We start from the raw sequence: 6,522 nt of genomic DNA, 5'->3' as shown, positions 1-6,522 counted from the left end.
AGCAAGCTAAACTTTCGCTCGCTCGTACCCCACTTGAGACCGAGGTCGGTTGGTGGCACCAACCACCAATTTCGGCCATACATTTTCTATCGATAGCGTCAAAGGACGCCCCCTTTCTGTGTACGGGCCACCACTTCTATTTTAATCATTTCGCTTCTCGTTCTCACTTTATCGCGGAAAGAGAAGTCACATACCATACTCGCGCGCAGAACGAATGCCGCTAGACAATGGAAATTAATAAAATATTCCCCAACACCGGTGGGAAGAAGAATGTTCTTGCACCGCCCAGGGACGACTTGGAAAATTTGGCGCTTTTGTGACTCAGCACTTGAAGGAGCGGGACTAAACGCCACCGTTCGTCGGTGTTTAAGTTCCCAGCCTACCATGATTGAGATTTTATAGTGACGTTATTCGGTATTTTTTTTTTGCTTTCCTCCTCATTGTAATCATTTGACCCACCCGTTGATTGATTGCTCCTTGAAAATGGGGCTGAAAAATCCCTAAATGATATCATTCATTTCGCCCACAAACAAAGAAGCACACGAAGGAGTGTGCGGAAGGGAATTACATTAAACTTTTTTTTTCTCACAAGCCTCCAATCCGATGGGCAATGATATGGGGGTGGGTGGTTGAATAGCCTATGCAGTAACAGGATATCCGTGGTGGTTGAGAAAGGAAGCTCCAAACCCCCTGAACCCAATACAGAGAAGATGGGCACAGGGTGAGTGCGCGAGTGCACGAAACTAATTGACAAATTGGTTTACATGGAACCTCCCCTCGTTCTTTCCGCAAAAACCGGCAGTATCTGTGGATCCTTCGAGGACTCTGGCCGGTCAGTTGCGTGGCAGCATAAGCGGAACATTTAATTAGATCATAAATCATTGCTCATGAATATGTATGGCCCAGGGGGGATAGCGGAGACTCGCGACTATTCACCAGTCAAGCTCGCCACCAGCAAACCAACATTTGGGGGTGGGTGTGGGTGGGAAAAGCGAAGTGGGAAAAAAATTGAAGGAAAAACTTACAAAGAGAAATCAACACAAGAACCAGATGAATTGAAAAAATAACAGAACGAAAAAACGCTCACCTCGCAAACGGGCTCGGTGGGAATTTTATTTCCTCTCGTTTTTCACTTCGCGTATCCGCTTTTGGGTGGCATGGGTTTCCTTCCCGCATTCGTCGTTCCGGAGTCGTCATCTGGAATGCAGCCAGCCTCCCCGTTGTCCATCGCAGCACCGGAGCGTGGGAAAGTGGGTCGGAAAGATCAAAAGAGCCCGACTTTTCCGCATTTCGACTCCCACTGTCGGTCGCGGGGATGAAAATCGCGGGTCACATCCGTGGGGAGAATCGCGAACTCTCAACGGTGTCCTAGTTTTCCTGCCCCTCCAAACCGACTCGATCCTTCGTTCGTTTCCTAACGCACGCGAAAGAGCGAGCAAAGCGCAGTTCATATGATTCTCGATTTGTAATTCATCATTTTTTTGCCGCCAAGTTAAAAAAAAAGTGTTCACTTCAATAAAAAAAAACACGCACCCTCGTCGGCTCACTAACACGCGTGGCCAGGAAGATACGAGCTCTCGTGCGTGTGTATGTGGGGGTGCACTCCTTCCCACTTCCCCCCCCCACCAGTTGTCTACGCCATTTCACGCGAATTGACGAGCCAAATTTATTCAAATTTATTTTACTTCCCCGTACCGTTCTTAGGACTGCTGCTGCTGCTGCTGCTTCTGTTAGTTGGTTCAATTTTTCGAGTGTGCTGTGTTTTTTGTTGCTCTGCCTGCCTTTTTTGCATACGTCACTCAATTCTGATTTTTTTTCCCACTCCGCACCACCCTCCGTACCCCTCTTGGAAAAGCGGGCACTGGGAGGCTCGCCCCCGGGGAAGTCCTTTTGCGGGAGGCCCTAAAAGCGCGCGAGCTGACGGCGTAAATGCTATTCATAACGGCGACTTTCGGCGGATGCGTACTTCCCGCGATATGGACTGTCATCGACCGTTTGCTGGTGTGTCTGATGGGGTGGCCGGGTCGGATTTGTATGTGGCATTAAAGACAAAGCCCAGCGCGTGTGGGTGGCTGCTGTTGGGGTATGAATATTGCGATGGAAAGGAAACGCGAGCGTGAAGATGCCCAATTAGCATTGAAGTTCTTGCTGAGAGTGGCCTAACGATGGGCCCATTCTTGACAGATCGTTAGATGATTATAAATGGTGATTTATTCGCCGTGGGAACTTGAAACCAAACAAAAAAAGCCTACAATTAAACACAGCGTCCACTGAGCTAATCGGGATTTTTATGGTGAACCGTGGAATTGGATAAAACGGTTTACAAACGCCAAAGGCACCGTGCAACGTGCTTGCCGTGGTGAAAGTCTCTCGCAGGACGGTGGTGAATAAGGGCGACTCACCGTGCAAGGACACTCGCGGGTACACGCTTGCGGATTTCTTTGTCCTCGGCTCAACCCCGAGATGAAAGGCAACAAAGGGACGTTGGCAACGCCGGGTGGAGATGAGCTTTTCCCCAAAATCAGCTGACATCGGGGAGAGGCTGCTCGTGCCTTACGGTGGGTGGCATCCGTGAAAGCTTTTGCCACCGGTTCGTCAGGTGGTGGGTCTGACAGGAAATGGAGCCGCCCTTTCTGTCGGGTGGTTCGTCACTCACGAGCGAGAACAGCTCGCGGGAGAGCGCAATTTGGGGTGGTTGAGCTCATGAGTTCTGTTCGTAGGGATGATGGGGAAAGCGTTGATGTGTTGCTGCACGGTGGGAAAATGGGTGAATTATTTTGGCAAAGATTTTACATTACCTCTTAGTTGTTGTTCGAACATTATTTGATACTCGTTTTTATACTTATTCGTTCTTGTTTACATTATTGTTCTTCGTTCGTTTCATGAGCTTTTTTGTCTGAATTGATGGACTTTCTATTTTTATTCATGTTTTTTTCATGTTCATTTCTCTATTCATTTTACGCTAACTCATTCGCTTTCTTTTCTTCTCTTTACTTTGTTTTACCTTTTTCCTCTTAAATTCGTCTTTATTTAAAGCCATATCATAGTTAAGAAGTCAAATGATTCATTTAGTTAGCTAGCTTCAGTAACTAGCTTCAACTGTCACTAAGCGCCACAGTACTGTGGCAATCCTAGCAAATGACCCAACAGCATCGATCCGTCCCACGGTGCGTTTTGGGGATCGCTTCTCGCTCACGCCCGCACGGAGGATGGAGCTCGACATCTCGCGTTATCGTTATCGGACGCACCCGATGTTCGCTTGTGTGTTTGCGTGTCGTCTCGGGACGGATTCGGGCCCGCGTTTGGTCAACCCGAAGTCCCCGGTCGTAGCCCGCACGTACACCGAACAGGGCGGAACTCAACAAACGCCAGCTACTGCTGCGTCGTTTGCACAGACCATCACTGAGCGCTGAAGTGCGTGGAGTGAATTCCATACACCGGTCCGAGTCTCGGACGCTGCTCGTTCGTAGCCACCACAGGACATCAACGGTGTTACCGTGGGGTCGGAATCGTCCTCCCATTCGTCCTGCAGACGAGACAGTGTGTGCGAGTGTTTGTGTGCGTGTGGAAGACGAAAAGTCCTTCGCTCCGGTGCATATCCGGGAACCGACGGTGGTCTGGCGCGCGCATCACATTCGGCAAAGTTCGGGTCGGGCTCCATTCGGAAGGAAGCGCGTGCGGATTGCATTCCACCCACCCGCAGGCTCAGGTCGGTGACGTCGGCATGTGCGCTCTGTTTCGTAGTGGTCGTGAGTGGAGGCAGACGTGACCGGGATCCTGCCAGCAACAGCAGCAGCAGCAGCAACGGCAGTGACAGCAGAAGCCATCCGTCGGCTGGATCCTGCCGGAGTTAGCAACTGCAAATTTAGTCATTGGCCTGGCCCGGTCCGGAGTGGTTGTGCTGTCTCCGGTGAAGCACCTAGCTGGGAGCTTTCAACAGCACCAGCAGCATCCAGAGACCAAACCTCGGTTTAAGTTCTGAGGCCAACTCCAGCGGGACCACTTCAGTGTTTCCAGGGCACGCCAATCGCCAAGACTCCGTAGACTTAGACATTCGCTTTCGTGGAACGTGCCAACCGTTGAGCAACTGTTTGAGGCTTTTCTTGTGTTGTGTAGAATAACCCTAGTTGAACATTTCAATCGGTGAGCATAGACGAGGGCCAGTTTGGTGCGAGCAGCTGAGGTTTTTTTCCATCCGTTCCATCCGTTTTTCCACCCAATTCCTCACCACCGGAAGTGCAAATTCGGTGTGTTTTAACAGCGCGTCCACCTACTCCTCCTCCTTCTTTCACGCGACCTTCCTGTCGTGGAGTGCAAAATTTGGTGCCATCATCGCCACTCTTTACTGAACTGAAAGCCACGAGGAACGCGCGCTGCAATTAAAACAAACGGTTAGCAACAACAGCCAGTAAAAGCAGCAGGAACAGGAGCAGGAGCAACGACAAAAAAAGCCTCCCACCACTCGAAACCCGTAACACAGGAGCAAAAGCACGATGACGAAAGCTCGAGCGGCCGACGAGGATGATGGGACCGACCGGAAGTGCCACCGCCCGACCGACCGGACCGTCCGGGATGCCGTTTATCGCTTCCGAGAACCCACCACCGGTGGCGTCGGTTAAAACTCGCCGAAACTGCCCCGGGGTGTTGGCGCATCCCTGGCGAAGAGGCCTCCAGAATTTATGGCTCCGGCTGGGGTCGATGGTTTCCTGGCACGGGAAAGGGGGCCATTTGCTTTTGCTGCGAGCGTGTCAAAACCAGCAGGCAAGCAGGCAGGCAGAAACAGGCCGCATAGTTGCGTGCGGTGGGCAGCAACAACTGGTGGCAACGCCGGATCTCGAACCCGGGACCCAGATTTCCTGCCCCAGCGAGCGAGGACGAGCCTCCACCGTTTTCGGCCATCCGGGAATGATGTTGTGGTAAAGCCCAACCCTTCCAGCAGCCCGGCTCGGAAAAGCCTCCTCCCCAACGAGCCTCCTTCAGCGCAACTAACACGTGAGTGGACCTGCTGTACGGTTGTGTGTATATATGTATATATATATTTCTGCCCCACATGTGTTGATGCCTTCCGCGGTTCGGAGTTTTTCTCACTTTTCCCCGGCCGTTCGTCGGTCTGACCGTTGAATATACATAATTTTTTTTTCATTCATTCATCCCACCCATCTTCACATCCCGGCTGTGAAGGTGGTTTTCCATCGGAAAGCACCCCCTTTTTTTCATGCGCTAGAGGAGGAAACGAAAACAAAAAAAAACCTTCCGCTGTCTTTTGATACATTTTTCACCAGGGCACGCGCTTCGGTGGAGGCCCCGGGACCTCGGGATGGTCGGGATTTTGTTTATTTGTTTTTTTTTCTCCAACGCCACACCATCACCCTTCGGTCCGCTCGTACGCGCGTGTGTTTGTTTGGAAGAGTTTCTTTCCGTTCCGGGCGAGCGTTTTCGGAGTTTCGCTACCACTTCTCGTTCCGATCGGTCGGCAAGGACGAGCCCCGCATGAAAGCGAACCCAGACGCAGGAGACCGTGTGGGCTCGGGGTCATATTTCTATTTTATTTTATTCCATCCTCCATTCGCCACCCTCGATGCGAATTTTGTGGGCGGAAGTAGTAGCATCATCTCGTTTTGCAGCCCTTACCTCTATCGAGTGGCTTTAGGTGTGTGTGTGTGTGTGTGTGTGTGGGGGGGGGGGGGGGGTTTCCTTGTTTTTTGTTCCACACGTTTAGTTCGCCCTAGCGTTTGTTTTATTTGTTGTGTCTGATAGCGCCTTTTCTATCGTTTGACCATCCACTTGGTTCGTTTTCCTCTCGCCTTTCGACACCTACGAGCGAGAAGTTGTGGCAGCTGGCGAGCTTTCGCCATTCGGCCCTTTCCGGGTCCGGCATATCTCGGGGTGTTTCCCGCGACCATTTCCAACTTTCCCGAACGGGCAAGTGACAATTATCAACACGTCAATTGCACTCGGGTTTTATTGGTGCACTCCCGGCGACTGTCGAGTCGATGAAATTCAATTTATTCGTGCGCCTGGCGCGTGAAACTGCACTTTTCAAATCGCTAAAAAATAACGATGGGGAGTGAACAAAAAATAATAGTCTCCTAAATATCCCTATCCCGTTTCGGACCCTTGCGTTGCGGGAAGGAAATGTTACATGCAACTTTACAGCTCTCTACCTCGATGCGAGTACGGTGCGAGAAGAGGCAAAAAGCTCTCATGTGCACGCTGCTCAAACAAATCATTTAGCAGAGCGAGTGTTTTATCATCATTAAAATTCAAACTGACAGCCGACGTCCACTTGAAAAATTATGCACGTTGGCCAGACTTCCACCCACACACGACCATTAATGCCGCTGCTACTGCTTGCGCGCTGGCGGCCCAGCTCAAAGTCACGAAATCCCGGCGAGTTTCCCAACGTGCGGCCCGTCCCTATAATGGGGGTATTTATTTCCGCCGGCAGTTTTACCCTTCCCGAGGCAGCTGCGTTTTCCGTGCGTGTGTATTTTGTGCGTTTCGAGTGCTCAATCCTGTTGC

This window comes from Anopheles nili, chromosome 2 (assembly GCF_943737925.1).
Source record: "Anopheles nili chromosome 2, idAnoNiliSN_F5_01, whole genome shotgun sequence".
NCBI lineage: Eukaryota > Metazoa > Arthropoda > Insecta > Diptera > Culicidae > Anopheles > Anopheles nili.
Note: the sequence above shows the minus strand (reverse complement) of the source record.